The sequence below is a fragment of the Cimex lectularius genome, unplaced genomic scaffold (genome assembly GCF_000648675.2).
Source record: "Cimex lectularius strain Harlan isolate CLEC.00 unplaced genomic scaffold, Clec_2.1 scaffold11, whole genome shotgun sequence".
Lineage (NCBI taxonomy): Eukaryota > Metazoa > Arthropoda > Insecta > Hemiptera > Cimicidae > Cimex > Cimex lectularius.
Window position 1 is genome coordinate 1,504,131 of NW_019392673.1, and position 17,525 is coordinate 1,521,655.

Genomic DNA, 17,525 nt, shown 5'->3' on the forward strand with positions numbered 1-17,525 from the left:
TTTAGAGATAGATTAAAAATTGAGACCATACCAATGAGTCTATATCGTATTACAGTAATGATAAAGGTCAAGGGAGAATTATTTTAAGTTTTTTATGGATTTAATCAATTTTTATAAATAGTATTAAAGTAAATTTATTAATTTTTCGGCGTGGATACACAAGTTGAATGATTATTCGTTTTTGTTTCGCCTTACTTTCACGGAGTTCATGTTAGGCTAAACCTTCGTGACTTGCGGGTCTTACAAAACTGTAATCGCCCCTTGCACAATCGAAAACTGATCCCTTCTTTCACAAATCTATCTATTTATCTATGTATTCCATTAGTGATTTTGTATTTTGTAATTTTATTTTCTTTGCTAATTTTCTCTATATTTCGTTATACCTATCTTACCACTTCTTTTCTTCTAACTGTTTATTTGTTTTACATTTTTACTTGTCTTTGTCTCGCATGAAGAAATGTGCATGATTTGCTCAATTGACCATGTTGGCTAAACAATTTAATATTCATCTGAATGAAAAATTTATCTGAACGATTGATTAAGATCGAAACCAATCTTAGTCTGAATATAATTAAAATTTCGTTCAAGATCAAGGCAAAATTTATTTAAATTTACTTTTAGTTTACAATAGTTTGTTGTTTATGTAACATTGCCAAATTTTTCATTCTGGATATACATAAAGGTTAATGATTGTACGTTTTAGTTTTGCCACTTTCACGGCGTCCATTTCAAGCTAAACCTTCGTGAATTAATTAATTAATTGAAAAGAATTTATTTGGTCAAGCGGACCACGAAACCTAATAAAATGTTAAAATAAAATATATAAATTAATGATCAAGTATGGTAAAATAGGGTTTACTATAAATAATATTCGCTGTTAATCTTATTGTTATGTTTATTTGCACTTGTTCACTTTAGGTGGGGTTGAGATGGGAAGATAGTGCCCGAGTGGATTGAAGTCACGATAGCTCAAGTGGTAGAGTAGCGGCGTATGTAGCCGAAGGTCGTGGCACTGACTTTTTTATCCCAACTAAAAACCTCAATTAATTGAAAGATATAAAAATATTATTAGAAAGCCAGACAGCGCTTAAGGTACAGCTCAAGCCAGCCAGATCAACTTAAAACTAGTCTAGAACTGGATAAATATTTTAACAAAACTGGGATCTCCAAATAGGCATACGTGCGTCCCAGGGAATTTTGTACCACGAGGCAACAAACGTTCTCGATATTAAAAAATATAAAAAAGAGACTCTTAATAACACATAGGCCTAAATCTCATAACTAATAGCTACACCAAAAAATAACTGGAATCTTGTTTTTTACTAAAAAAGATAAACTATTCAAACGTATGCTAGTCTTGAGAAATGCAACAAGACCTCCTTCTTATCAGAAAGGGAATAAAAATATCATGCATGCACAGATGATGGTCAAGTAACATACCACATGGGGGCCGGGGTAGCCGAGTGGTTAAGGCGTCAGACTCTCGGCTAGTAGATCCCGCGGTCGTGGGTTCGATCCCCACCGTCGCCTCTGGACTTGTTTCTGACGCCTAAGGGGACCGGTGGCCGCAGTTGAAAGAAATTGACACGGCACTCATCAATGGAAGGGGCGGGATCAGATCTCAGTGACGCTGAATTTGGTCCCAACTCACTTCAAACATGAGCTTTTTCGATGGAAGAACATACCGCATTTTAAAAAATAAGACATATAAGAATGTGTCGAGTTGACAGAGACAGAGCATATCATGCGGTACAACTACTCAACAGAAAGGAAACAAAAGCTATAAATGAACAATAAAGACATCGATAAGATAACTATGAGGTTTTTATTAAAAAACAAGAATCTTCCAGGAAAACCACTAACAATGATTTACCACTATAGATGTATGTTCAGCTGTAAAAATGTGTAAATCCTTACGAATCCAAATAAGATTATCTAAACTAAAGAATTCCTTCAAGGCCAATTTTTTTTTTTTTTTTTTTTGAAAATACGATCTTATGAATGTGTAAGCGATTTATTCACATGAGCTCTTTTTTCCGCTCCTCTACCCCTCTTTTTTCATTCGATTGATCAACATTTCGCCCGCGTTACGAGAAAGAATATGAGCGTTGCATTATGAAAGGAGATTGAACGGCCGGCAATTGGCCAGATGGTTGGAAATTCATCAGCACCCTACAATCAGTGTTCTAAACGCTTCCGATACGTTTCTCGGGGTTTATTAAAATTGGAAAAGGTGTTTTCCTGATAAGAAACTTCTCTTCTACCTCAGGACAAGTTCCGACAACCGTTCACTTGCCTAATTCACCCATTGTGCTGAACGCAATAATGGATTCACCTGAGCCCATTTTAAATTAAATTTGTATTATATTCTGCAAAATCATAATATGCAATATACATATTTTACGGTAGAGAAAAAATAAATAACAATGTAAATAATCCAATATAAAATAAATCGTGTTCATAATCATAGAATGAATTTATAAACCCGTTTGATTGATTGGCGTAACAAAAATGAAAACGCAATTATTTTTATAGGGGCGAAAATCTCCAACGTTTATATACTCTGCCCATCAGAAAAACCGACCAGCTGGTTTTTGCAGGAAAAATATCAGACTTTGAAAATGTATATTTTCTAATCCTCTTAAGTCACAGACTTGCCCTAGGTCTCAATTTTTATAAAATTTTACTCTGAACAAGATGAATAAGATGCCTTTTTAAATGTTTTTCTAGCTTCAGGCATTCATCAGTGAATTCAAAGATTCTGGAACGTGACCATTTTTGTTCTTTTTACGAAACCATTTAATTTAAAGCGATTTTAATAAGCTTTCAATTGGTCGTCTTCCACTTTGCCCGATTTCTCAACCGTTTTCGAGTTATTTGCGATTTTTACGTGTCAATGAAAAAACCGATCCACCTGTTTCCCGATTTTGAAAATGCATATAATTTAAACTGTCACGTTTTCGCACATTTTACGTTCTACAACTTTTGTTCCGAGGACGTTTTCAAAAAAGTGATCGGAGAACCGACAATTCGTACTATTTCTTATTTTGAGCTTTCGGGATGCGGAATCATCTGCTGTCGGTAATCACTTTTTTACATCATCATGGAAATTCAACTTTTCCTTCCCATTTCACTGGTATTGTGGTAGTTTGGCTTCGACTGAAGTATTAAAACAATAGGTTTATGTATGGTAAAATCGGGAGAGAATGAGTGATAAGTTTTTTTTCATGGGCAGGTAAAACGAATTTTTTGCCAAAAAATCGCAAATAACTCGAAAACTGTTGACAAATCGGGCAAAGTGGAAAGTAAACAATTGAAAGCTTATTAAAATAATTTATCGATTGCCACAGGGCGCTGCTTCAAAAACGATTTCCTGGCTCCTCAGCTCAATTAGAAGTTTTCGTAAAAAGTGCAAAAATTAACATGTTCCCCAATTTTTGAATTTACTGATGAATGGCTGAAGCTAGGTGAACATTTAAAAAACCATCTTGTTCAGCGTAAAAATTTCTAAAAAGTGAGACCTAGCGCAGGTCCGTGACTTAAAAGACTTTCAATATGGCCATTTTTGCGTGCAAAAAACCGGGTGGTTGGCTTTTTAGATAGACAGTGTATATTAAAGCTGCGCATTGAAAGGATCAAAAAGTGTGTGCCAAATAAATAACCAAATGTTTTAAAATAAAGTTAAATGTTGAAATGAGAATTACGTCTTTTATCAAAATAAAGCTTAGATATCGTTCAATAATTCATTTGTTAACACATAAAAATAGAGGTTTTACAGGTTGCACAGTTCTACATTAGTGATTAAGTGAAAGTCAATTATTTAAACGCAAAGGCACACTAAGGCTAAATTATCAAGAAAGTCAAGATTTTTTTACGTTTCTTTTCAATGCAAAAACAACATTAAGTGGTTAATAAATTTTAATAATCTGTCTTTCCATTCGGAAGTTATGTCAGAAATTTTGTTAAGTACTGTAACAATATATTTTATAAGGCGGACGTGTTATCGCCAATTTCAACTAAACCTTTTTTTAATACTTCTTACAAAAATAATAAAATTGAACTAACATTTTAGCCAAAGTGCGTTAGGGACTGTGAAAAAGAATAATTAATATAATTTTTATAACCTTTTTATATGGTACATGTATTTCAGATTTATTACATAGTCAAAAGGTAAAATAACGCGACACTTGTATTTATTTGTTCGTTTTTCGTAATAATTTGGTCTACAGATTAATGGTTGACTTAAAACGTAAACAAAACAATAATAACTAGTTATTAACCTTTATAGATTGTTACTAATAATTATACACCCTTCACATTAAAAATAAAGAAACATAGTGCAATTTCATCTTATGCAGAGCTAACTTGTCGAGTGAGTAGTTGGTTTATTAAATTATTTTCTTTGAGTAAACAATAAAGCTTTGGGAAGTTAGACTCCGAGTGGATCGAGGTCACGATAGCTCAAGTGGTAGAGCAGCGGCGTATCTAGCCGAAGGTCGTGGGTTCGAATCCCGCTCGTGACGCGGACTTTTTTATCTCAACTAAAAACCTTAATTAATTGAAATATATTAATTGGTCATGCGGACCACGAAAATAAGTGAATTTAATCAACAATAAATTTGACTACTTTTGTGTTTGTTTATGATAGTATGTTTTTTAAGTTGAAAGAAGTTCTCGCTTTGGCAGATGCTTTTAGCAACTAACGTCCTTTACATAGCCAAGTCCTGCGTGTGCCGCGCTCTATCATCCACATTGGACTACAGCGGTTTAGAATTAACGGAATTCTCGATCGAAGAGAAGCTAGCGGTAGACCGCGAGGTACGACAGCTAAAGACGATCGTTTTATTGATCTTTTTCAGCAGGTTTCGTGAGAATAGCGTAGTCTCTAGAATCCCCTCGTGAGGTACCTTACTACTAGATAGGACACCGACTAGAAATGCGACTATTCGCAAATCAGCATCTCGTCAATAGGGCATTTGAACAATGGGCGATAATGATGACCGGAGCTCCGAGAAGACGTAATGGACGCTTTGCTTCATGTGCCATGTGTGAGCCATTGCCTTTGCAAAGACAGTCAGTTATAGTGTTGAGAAGGGTTCTTTGACTGCACTAGGGATGAAGCAGGTTCTTCTTGAAGCTGTGGTCTCATTCACTCAAAAACTGCCGATAATCCTAGAACACATGTAGCTCGATTTGTCACCCTTTTCTTGGAGGATGAAGCCAGAGTGAATTGGCCAATCCAAAACGAATCCTATCGTTCGCCACATACGACAAGCATTGAACAGTTTCATACAGCACTTGTTGAAAAATGGGATTCTGTTTCATAAGAAGAAATCCGATCGCTTATTTATTCGATGCCAAGGAGACTTAAAGCCCTCTGCGAGGCTTGAGGAGGTGATACGCGTTATTCTAATCTAAGTGAGAAATTGTTAGGTAAAGTACCTTATTAGTTTATTTTGGTTTACATTAAATTAATTATTTTGTATTGATAGCTAGATTTGTGAAAGAGGGGTTCTGTTTTCGACTGGTTCAAGGGCCGATTACAGTTTTGTAAGACCCGCAAGTCATGAAGGTTTAGGCTGACATGGTCGCCGAGAAAGTGGCGAAACAAAAACGTACAATCTATCATTAAACTTTATGTATATCCAGAGTGAAAAAGTGAATAATTTTACAATAACAAAAAACTATTTAAAACTAAAAGTAAACTTAAATAAATTGTTCCTTCACCTTGAACATTATTTTAATTAAATCCAGACTAAGATTCCGTCCTGTTTTGTTACTAATAAAGAGTCGGACACTAAATTTTATTTGCTGTGTTTTACAAATAACGCTCATTAGTTTATGCACAGTTTTGAAGCTAGTTAGTACTATCATTATAAATAATCTAGTTATTAGTTATATTTTAATTTCATGTAAATGGTCATAAAGTTTATCGCGGTTTTTTCTCTAAAATTGTATTAGCTTTTCGAGCTAATACAATTTTCCGGTTACTTGGTTCCTTATGCCATTGAGTTTCTCCCCTATTTTATTTTGCGGTCCCTAAAAATAACAGTTTGTTTTTTGTTACTAAACACATAGGTTAGGTTTAGGCTATTAGAATTGGGCCTGTTTACGGTCTTCTGCAGTGCAATAAATATTAGTCTACTGAATTATCTGTATCATTGTTTAAAGTTCTTTTACCTATTACATAAACAAATATCCAATATACATATAAAATACAAAATCTTCTGGACTTCGCATGTTTGTCTCCACCATTTTTCAACCCTTCCCCCGAATGCACAGTACTTGTCATTACGATATACGATGTATTCCTCTCTTATGGATGTATTATATATAGTGAGATACATTGATTTTTTCCTTATATATATATTTAGAGAGAGAGAGAGAGAGAGAGAGAGAGAGAAAGTGGGAGAGGGAGAGAGATAGGATTCGTGAAAGAAGGGTTTTCGTCTAGTTCAAGGGCGATTACAGTTTTGTAAGGCCCCCCAAGTCAAGAGGGTTTAGCCTAACATGTACACCGTGAAAGTGGCGAAAGAAAAACGTACAATAATCAAACTTTCTGCATATCCAAAGTGAAAAAGTTAGTAATTTAACACTAACAAAAAACTATTGAAAGCTATGGAAAACTAAAACTAATCTTGAATTAGTTTGACTTTGAACATTATTTTAATTAGCTACAGATAATATTCCTTAAGCATAATTGTATTAAATGAGACTAGCTATTAAAAATGCAAAAACCACATAACGTTTCTGGTAAAATAAAACAAATAAAAAAGTTTAAAAATACAGATTTGTTTTTAAAACTTTTTGAAACCCTGAAATCAAATAATTGTAGGAATTATAAACTTTCATAAACCAAGAAAATAATGAATTTGGATGCGATAAACTGTATATATATATATATACAGGGTGAATTGCTACTCGTGCTACAAACTTCTCCAGTAGATTCTTCACCCTAAAATGAACAAAAAAGTTCATATTGTCCATGGTCCGATTCTCAACCATTTCAGAGTAATTTCGCTTTTTATCGATTTTGAAAGATATCACGTCCTGGCGTCGGAAAATCGTGATATCTTTTAATCTAAACATTTCTCTGAAAATCTAATAGCACCGTTGAAATTCCCGTTAATTTTTCAATAAGAAGATGACGGTGGCAAAATGTTTGGGCTAATTTTTTGTGTTTTATTTCAGCCAGAACTACAAAAAGAGTGGAAAATTGTGTAAATCGGAAAGTGTATAAAGTAATCCAGAGTTTCTAATTTTAGTCTCAGAAGGCAGCAAATTTGAGGAAAACTACCTGATTTAATAACGCTTCCAACGCACTCGTCATTTTCTTATTTAGTGGTTGTGAGACCAAGATGTTGATGACAAAAAGAGAAAAAATGGTGGTTCAAGGATTGCTAATGTTTGAGAGTGACTTGCTACTCGTGCTACAAACTTCACCAGTAGATTCTTGACCCTAAAATGAACAAAAAAGTTCATATTGACCATGGTCCGATTCTCAACCATTTCAGAGTAATTTCGCTTTTTATCGATTTTGAAAGATATCACGTCCTGGCGTCGGAAAATCGTGATATCTTTTAATCTAAACATTTCTCTTAAAATCTATAAGCACCGTTGAAATCCCCGTTAATTTTTCAATAAGAAGATGAAGGTGGCAAAACGTTTGGGTCTTTCTTCCTTGACCTTCTAGCTGTTTGTAAACTTCTTAAGCATTACATACTAAATGGGCATTAAATTAAATTAAAAAATTTCAATGGAATTATGATTTTGATTCTCTCTAAAAATTAACGGGGATTTCAACGGTGCTTATAGATTTTAAGAGAAATGTTTAGATTAAAAGATATCACGATTTTCCGACGCCAGGACGTGATATCTTTCAAAATCGATAAAAAGCGAAATTACTCTGAAATGGTTGAGAATCGGACCATGGTCAATATGAACTTTTTTGTTCATTTTAGGGTGAAGAATCTACTGGAGAAGTTTGTAGCACGAGTAGCAATTCACCCTGTATATATATATATATCCATGATAATTTTTCATGATGGTTTGTCATTTCGATAAACGTATGTCTCATACTCAGCCAACTGAACCTCAAAACCCTGCTTAATTCTGTTTATACTGTTGTGTTTTTTCTTCAAAATTAAGAAACTTTGTCATCATTTGAATAAATTATTGTTAACTTGAATTCATAAAAAATTAATTTTTGTTAATAATACAATAAATAAAGTTGATCTTAAAGCCGAACAACGTTCAAGTAGTTCATTAATTTGAAAAATCTCTCCATCAACAGAACTTATGGCAATAGCCCCCTGAGGTCTTGTATTAATATAATTTACTACCACGAAAAACATAAATTTTGCGTAATATTAGCTTATTATCTATATTTCATAAATGATCCTTGGCCATTTGGTCAAGTTTTCTTGTCATTTTGATAATCATTTGACTTGTGTTCAGATATACGAAATATAAAAAACTTTTTTTAACTGTACAGTGATTTCATTTTTATACTTTGGTTAATGAATCTTTTGTAAGAAAACAACTAGATCATTAATTGAATTTCGTATTATTTTGTATTGGGTAGATACATTTTTGGATTGATCACGTATGTTGGAGTCATAATGACACTTTCTCAGAGTAAATCGTAATTTCAAATTTATATGCTGAAAACGCATGTATTATGGATATTATCTCAATTTAATTCACATCAGCCTAAATAGTATAATTATATATAAAACTATCGGAGATAAGGCAAATTTGAGAAAGAAAAAGCATTCAATTCTTTCGGGTTGCTTTGGAAAAATGTATGCCCTTCATCATAACTTTAGAACTATTTCTAGTAATTTACACATATTTTCTTCCTTTATTAACATTTTTTAAATCAACGATATTTACCACCCGTCCAACCTACCAAACTACATTACAATTATAACCAGAGGTCCACTACCCGAAGCTCATAAATTCACTATTGAAGCAATATTTTTTAATGTTGTAAGTAAACAATTATATTTCTTAACTTTGTAAACTGTTAGGAATAGTTTCATTGTCCTGATGAAGAGGATATTTTTCTCGAAAGATAGTCAAAGAAACTGGGTACCTCAGATGTTGTTTTATACATGGATCTGTTTCTTCAGAATTTTTAAATGGATACGTTTAATTTTTTCTTTTTGAATGAATTACATGATAACTGCAAAAATAGTATAATAAAAAAACTATCCTTGTTTTATACCTGTTGTATGTAATAAAATTGTTTCTAAAAAGCATATTAAAATAAAAGTAAAATAAAATAAAAAAGGTGCAGTGTGATGAAAATGCAGCTCCAGGATTTTTCATGTTTTTCGTATTTTTTCGCTGTTTCTCTTTCCTCTTTTATTTGAATTCTTCCGTGCTTCCGTTGGCATTTGTGCATTTCGAGTTGAGGTTGGTTACTTACCGTAGGCGTGTTGTCTTATGACGTGGTCACGGAAGACTCTCCGCGGAGGTGGTATTCGCTCGGACTAAAGCCGAAATTGACTCTGGTCGAGAAATGGGCGGTCGGGAGGCGGCGGTGTTCACTCTGGCTCCTCTGGCCCGCGTCTGCTCCCAGGATTGAGAAGAGCCGGCATCGAAGGGAAGTGGAGCGCATGACGCCCCCGCTTCCCCCGATCCCGTCCCCGAGCAGGTTTTACTACGGACGCGTCGTCAAACAGGTGGGATCAGACGGAAAAATTCAAACCCTCTCATATACCGACCGTGTGTCAAACACGCGACTCCCTTACTCCTTTTTTCAAAACACTTCCGTATATGATAAGAAATAGTTCCAATCTTTATTTTGAAACGTTAACTATTGCATAAATATGCTCACTTCCCTTCAAAAGAAACTTAAGTGTCATTGTGCAAAGCTGTCTTTATGAAACGCCCAATTCGTAGATACTTAGGGATAGGGATAAAAGAGGCGGCCACAAGGCCTTCTACTCCTCGATCTGTATAAATCTATTGTGCTCACCCGTTTTTTATCACTCACTGGCCAGCTTCTGATTATTAATCAATCTTCATAGCCTCGCCAGCTGCTCTTTGTGTAGAATATTGCTTACACCTTCTTTGCAAGAACCTTCATAGACGTTCACAAAAACATAAAATGTGTTCTGCATCTCCTCCTCTTCCTGGCAATACCTGCACATGAAGTTCCCGCATACACGGTCATCCTAAAAAGGACTCAGAGGCTCTTTAACGTCCACACCTATCCTCTTCGGCCTTATCGGACGTTTTGATTCTCAAGATGAGAGCTGACGCACCTCCACACACGACAGAAAGGTGTTACTGCCGCAGCATTGGTGTAGAGGCAGCTCAGCCCCGAAGAGCCAAGACAACCTCGCTCCCCGCTTGTCCAATCCGAGTGGCATATTTTTTTTAAACTACTAAAATCGTGACTCGAGACAAGTTAGTTGGGTCCGTCTACACTCGATTTTTTTGTATTGTTCAAACGTATTTCGGCGTTGCGCCATCTTCAGTGAGGAACCGTCTGACTTGTACGTGTAAGGCGTGTTCTAGGCTGCCAGTTGTAAGTTGGCGAGACATAAGGTCTTTATGAGGGATGTGCTGTAACGTTTTTTTGTTGAGGTTGATGAAATCAATGTACTGTGCTGTTAAAGGTACAATTATTCTATCGAACTTTCAATAAACAGGTCACAGCTGAGAATATAGGCATCTAGACCTAGTTCATAGGGTACATGAGGTTCCCGCATACTCGGTCATCCTAAAAAGGACTCTGAGGATCTTAAACGTCCGCACCTAGCCTATTCGGCCTTATCGGACGTTTTGATTCGCAAGATGAGAACTGACGCACCTCCGCATACGACAGGATGGTGTACAGGCAGCTCAGCCCCGAAGGGTCAATACAACCTTGCTCCCCGCTTATCCATTCCGAGTGGCCGGGTCTGCATTGAGCATCAGACCGTATGCCGCTCGCAAAGGGCTACCTAAGCCGAAGTACATCGGCTCGGTCTCCCGCGCACTCCCTAGATAGAGAAGGCGACTCTATCTCCCACAGTATTGGGGCTCCTCTAGCGTCGAAACTTCCTGATCCGCTCCGGCCGCTGTTTCGTTTAAAGTGGAATTTCTAACCATCCCCTAGAAGAGTACCGCCAATGGTAAAGCCTTCTATCGAGCTCAGCCTACACCTACGTGCAAAGCATACTCGAGTAGGAGCAACCGATTCAGTACCCGTTCCCATCCACCACTACTCACGCATTCGAGAGACTTTCCAGCACAATCATCGCGTCCTCAACGCTCATACGCTGCCGTCTGATCCGCCGTATCCCTTGAGGCTAGGTGTATAACAGTGGTCATACGCAAGTTTCGTACAGGTAGAAGGCAGCCTCTTCTCTAAGTTCCCGCCAGGGGCGTCACCACAAGCCCAGTGTAACAGGGGCTAGATTTTGGAACATGTCTGTTACCCCGTAGTTCAGATGGTTATGCACCCTCCCCCGTCTGTGCAGACAGGATCTGGTACCCTAACCCTCGTTTGCCTCTAATAAGGCACCCCATGCCGACACGAGTACAGCTTGTGCTTTAGAGAGGTGCAATATCTGCACAGGGTTTCTTCTGTCTGTACACCTATCCAGTGGATGTGTTTTTCTAAGTGGCAGCGCCCTGTCAGGGACACCGTCACACTTTTCGCCTATAGGCACACCTTCTCTGGGCCCAGGCAAAGTTCGACCATCGACTCTGGTGCCTGGGGATAACCGATGATGGAGGCTTTTCCCCATTTACCACCCTTTTCCTTACCTTATCTCATTATCCTTTCTTTTCCTTTCCCCCTCTGCTTTGGCAGATGCTTCCTGGGTTACGGAACTCGCACCCCTCAGGTAACAAGTGCATCAGTAGGGAATTCCTGAGATTTATCTTAGTAATTCCCCGGCCATCAGTCCGACCTTAATAATAATCAATTTATTTAGTGATATAATTGACCAAATTATTTCTTTCTATTAATTATTCTTTTTATGTTAGGTCTTGGTTGAGATGAAAAAGTTTGTGTAACGAGCGAAATTTGAAAAATGGCAAAAGAGAGGGAAAATTCGAAAGGATGAATGTTGAGATGGGGAGTTGGAGTCCGAGTGGATCGAAGTTACGATAGCTCAAGTGATTAGAGCAGAGGCGTATCTAGCTGAAGATCGTGGATTCGAATCCCGATCGTTACATTGACTTTTTCATCTCAACCAAGACCTTACATAAAAAGAATAAATACTTAAAAATAATACCGTATCACGGGAAGGAGTGACTCCAAGTAGCACCCGATTGAGATTTGACTCGAAGTGTTCGTGGTTTGCAACGAATTTGTACATTAGCTGGAGGGTACCGTCCAACCGGAGCCGAAGATATAGTGCCTTCTCTATCTCTCCGGGAGTGGTGAAAGGCACGGCTAAAAGCTGTGCCAGAAGCCCGAAAACTGCCTTTTTCAAAGCATATGTATGGCTGTGCTCTTTTAAAAGCACTTCTTGACTTGGCTATCGTGGCACCACCCCGCTAGCCAAAGAATGTGACAAGTCCATGCATGTAAAATCTTCCTGGTGATCTCTTAAAGAACACTAGGCGTCTGATATGTCCCTTCGAAGTCACGACGTTAAAGATCCTCATGGGTCTCAACATCTATGAGTAAAGATGAGAACGAAACCCTGTCAGGAGTCCAACCAGAATCTTCGTTTAGTTGCAGTTGCTAATCCAGTAATTCCTTTGTAAGTTTTGTGAATGGCCCTTCTATGAATCTTTTCGCGTGGCTCATGTCTGTGGCAGTAACGTTGTTCCACAGGGTTTGGGACTCATTAAAGATCCATTTTGAGATGTATCCTCTTTTGTGGCAAGATGCTAGGCCACAGTAGGGTTAAGGACCTAGAGAGTCCATGTTGGCTCCGTCATTGGCCAACATGTCAAATTTTTCGTTCCCTCTATGCCCCGAATACCATCATGCAGGTCCAAACATTCTTTTCCTTCAACTCGCTAGGACCTTGAGTGCTGCCTGACTGTCAGAGAAGCTGGCTATCTGACGGGAATGTATTCCTAGCCTTGTTATTTCCCTGGTGCATTGTTCAATCGTTGGAAAACAAACACTTTGAGTGAGTAGAAATACTTTGATTGAATGTGAAAAATATTTCTTTGCAATGTATAAATTCACTTTTTTCCACATCCTACACATATTTGTTAAATTTAAACAATGTTTGTAAATCCCAGGCCCTGAAGATGATCTCAATAAAGATCGAAACGTTGGCACGATAAAGAAAATGTTTCTTCTGAAACCTACATCACACAAGCCGCATCTCCCGATTTCCGAATAATCATTTTGTAAAAAGTTCACGATGCGACAGAATTCATAAACATGTAAAAAACTTTGTTTGCCACTACTTACAATTTCGGTTTACTTCTGATTTAGAGGGTTTTAATGCTCCATTTTAATTTTTTTTAAATTACCAATTTTTTACTAACAATACAATCCGGTCTTATTAAAAAAAAAGTAGATTTTCTGAAATTCAGTTTCAGCATAGTGAATTTTTGAAATTCTTCAAAGATCTTCCAATGTTCCTGTTTTAAGGGTTGGTGCAATTAAAATAGATTGTTAAAAACATAAGTTACAGTGAAAGGGTGGAATTTCCATTAAAAGTGGATAGGTCACAAAGAAAATCTATATGTTTTTTTACATGATAAGTTAAATCTTTGTAACTTGGTCACTTCAGATCATTTTAGGTCTGTCTATCATTAGAATGCTTGTTTGTCATGCCCCTTTGCATTTATTCTCTCTAGCATGCTCACTTACAGGCCTAATTTTTAACAAAAAATAAAGGCAAGATGGATAACAAATAGACGCACTGCTAATGATGGCATTTGGTAAACAATACAGCAAAAATAGACATAAAAAATGATCAGAAATGATGAAACTAGACGTTCAATATTTGTACCTTCGTCTTTACGATAATTTTTCGACTGTCTATCCTTGAAATGTTGTTTACACGTGCGTTACGACTTTTTCCTTTACTCAGTAGTGTGCTATTGCAACCTCCTACTTACATGCCGGTACAAAAACCAACTACATTTATGATTTTTAAAAAAGTCTCAATTGATACCAAGCAGATTCACAACTGCAGATGGCGTCTGGTACACCAACATGGCAAGGATAAACTGAAATAACGGACAAATTGGAAATCCTTATTTACTGTATACAAATTGGTCGTTTCCGATTATTTTTCGTCTGTCTAATCTATTCCGCGCCTTCTCCCTGCTAATAAGCCTAACCTGAAAACTCTCCACTTTTCCCAAAAAAGGCAGGATTGATAAAACCTAGTCTACAGTACTGATGATGGTGCCTGATAAAAAACATAGTCTACGGATAATCTAATCAAACTGCAAACAGTTATCTATCTTGTTTAGTCTGTCATCTTTGGAATTTTTGTTAGCCAGGCGTATTTCGATTTTTTATTTTTAAGTGGTATATTAGTGTAACTTTCTACTTATAGGAACGATCAGAAAACCTCCTAATTTTATTGAAAATTATAGCACGATTGTTAACAACCATTCTGTATATATCGTATAATTTCTACGCGAATACAAATTGGACCGGACATGACTAGAAAATTCTATTCAGCTGTTGTATTTTTTTCGGAACACTATAAACAAATTCACTAGTTTTCGTGGTCCGCTTGACCAATTAATATATTTCAATTAATTAAGGTTTTTAGTTGAGATATAAAAAGTCAGTAACACGAGCAGGATTCGAACCCACAATCTTCGGCTAGATACGCCGCTACTCTGCCACTTGAGCTATCGTCACCTCAATCCACTCGGACACTAACTTCCCATCTCAACCCCATCTTTTGAATTTTCCCTCCTTTTTGCCATTTTTCAAATGTCGTGTAATCTGTTTGATTCTCGGCGACAAATGAAATGGCCACGGAGAGCTTTAGTGAAGGTATACTTCATTTAAACTTATTAAATTCACTAGTTTTCGTGGTCGGCTTGACCAATTAATATATTTCAATTAATTAAGATTTTTAGTTGAGATATAAAAAGTCCGTGTCACGAGCGGGATTCGAACCCACGATCCACTCGGAATAATAGGTAATGATCAAACGGAAACAGTTATCTATCTTGTTTAGTCCGTCTATTTTTCTAATTTTTGTTAGCCAGGCGTATTTCGATATTTTATTTTTAAGTTCTATATTAGTGTAACTTCCTACTTACAGGAACGATCAAAAAACCTCCTAATTTTAATGAAAATTATAGCACAATTTTTAACAACCATTCTGAATATATCGTATAATTTCTGCGCGAATACAAATTAGACCGGACATGACTATAAAATTCTATTTAGGTGTTGTATTTTTTTCGGAACACTATAAACAAAGAAACAGTACAAACGATATTTTTTAAAAATATATAGTAAAAGATAACTTTTTAGGATGATGTTTTGCTCTTTTTGTATTATGTTTTAAAATTGTACAGTGATCTTTTAATTTGAGTACGTTGACAACAGAAATGTTGTCTCAAAACATGTAGCGTTGTGAGACATTTGTTGAGCGCTGACATAAATATTCAGAGGGCAAGAATAACAAATTGAAAAGAACTAAACTCAATGCATTTGAATTCATGATATATTTCCTCGATATGACGCAATATAACAAATTAAGTACGCTTTATAAATATGACTATAATAAGCCGAATTTAATAAAATGGAGTGAAAGTTTAACAAACAGGTAATGACATTGAAATATGCACAGTGAATTCGCAGCGGCCTTCCCGTCATTATATTGCTTTGAGACCTTGCATACATTAACCACCGCTGAGGAACGCATTTTCATATTATTAAATGTTTTCCTACGGTCAACAAGCTAGGTAAATAATGGTTTTAAATTGATACGAGCAACCTATTAAAAAAACTCAGGAGATGTTGAACGTACGATGAATATATGACTTTTTCAAAGAAATCTGTTTTCTTAATCCAAACAAATATATTTACGAGGCATGCTCTAGTAAAATAACACTTTTAAATAGGACTATTAGCAGATGATCAATGACTAAAGAAGTAAAGACAAAATACCCTATGTAACTGTCGTAAAATAGCTAGAAAGTATTTTGTAAACAGCCTGGCAATTTTTAGAAAAACGTGGTTTAATCTAAAAGAAACCGGCGCTAAATCTATAAAATGAGAACAAAAATTGGGAAAAGTTATGTCAGAGTGGAAAAAAATTCGGGTTTTATGTAAAGAAACGTTTTTATTGCTACATAAAGACTAAAAAATCCTAGTTTTTGAACTGATTGAGATAAACCTATGAGGTTTACGGCACATACTCCTCTTTAGATGTACTGTCACCGAAAATTGTATTTAACACAACGAGCTGACCACCCTAGTATTAGTTTTTAGACTCTACTAGCTCTTGCATTAGACAGGAGAAGCATTTATCTCGTTTAGATTGTTGCACAAAAGTTTCTTTCTCACTCTTGGCATCTATCACGTTCTGAAACTTAACGCCATTTCCAATTTGTACGGAATGTCTAAACTCACTTTGCCCTTGATCGGAATTCTCAATCAGCCTTTTTTTTACAACTGTTACAGAAAAGTTGATCGAACACCAATTCTTTCACGCCATGCGCCGATGTTTTAAAAATGTGTAGGTAACATTTAGAAGATAATTTTTCAATAGGTTTGTAATAAGCATATATATATATATATAATTGTCAACAATGGTTTGTTCTTCTTTTAATAACAAAAGTGGTGTGTTTTCTGGTTCGGCATATAAGTCGAGAGTTCCATGAACATACCATTGAAAAAATCGAAATCACAAAACGAGCTTTAAAATAAAAATTCCAAGGATATTTTTCAGTTAATTAAGGTTTTTAGTCGAGATAAAAAAGTCAGTGTCATGAGCGGGATTCGAACCCACGATCTTCGGCTAGATACGCCGCTGCTCTACCACTTGAGCTATCGTGACCTCGATCCACTCGGACACTAACTTCCCATATCAACCCCACCTTTTGAATTTTCCCTCCTTTTCGCTATTTTTCAATTTTTTTATCTCCACTAAAAACCTTAATTAATTGAAAGTTATTAATTGGTCAAGCGGACCACGAAAACTAGTGAATTTAATAAGTTTAAATGAAGTACACCTTCACCCTCCGTGGCCATTTCATTTGTCGCCGAGAATCAAGAATCAAGAAAACAAGGAATACATTACACGACATTTGAAAAATGGCAAATTTGCCGGTAATTAGGGCGTTACGTTAACACTTCACTGAAGCCGATCAGAAGCCGAAACGCGCATAACAAACACTCCAAGCATAGTCACACCAAAAATGATCCGAAACGACCAACATACGAATATTTATTGTAGTTGGCCGATTCTGATTATTTTGGTCTGGAATAGAAACACACTCCAAATGATATGATGAAACTAACAAACTACAATGATTAAACTGTATGTATTTTGGTCGTTTTTGATCATGTTGATCTATCAATCCTTGCTATTTTGGTCTAACAGTAGCTATTTTAAGTAATGGAACGA

At 36.2% G+C, this 17,525-nt stretch overlaps 1 protein-coding gene across 2 annotated transcripts in view; it reads right to left on the reverse strand.

The window, feature by feature from the left end:
* Positions 1-17,525, reverse strand: part of LOC106669459 (muscarinic acetylcholine receptor M3) — a 350,439-nt gene that overhangs the window by 310,568 nt on the left and 22,346 nt on the right. Inside the window, exon 1 of one of the 2 annotated variants that reach the window (XM_014398956.2) lies at positions 9,434-9,555. The exons of the other annotated variant lie outside the window; for it this stretch is intronic. The gene's annotated coding sequence lies outside the window, so the exon portion shown is untranslated. Of the gene's footprint in view, positions 1-9,433; positions 9,556-17,525 lie in introns of those variants that run through there. 2 annotated transcript variants of the gene reach the window in all.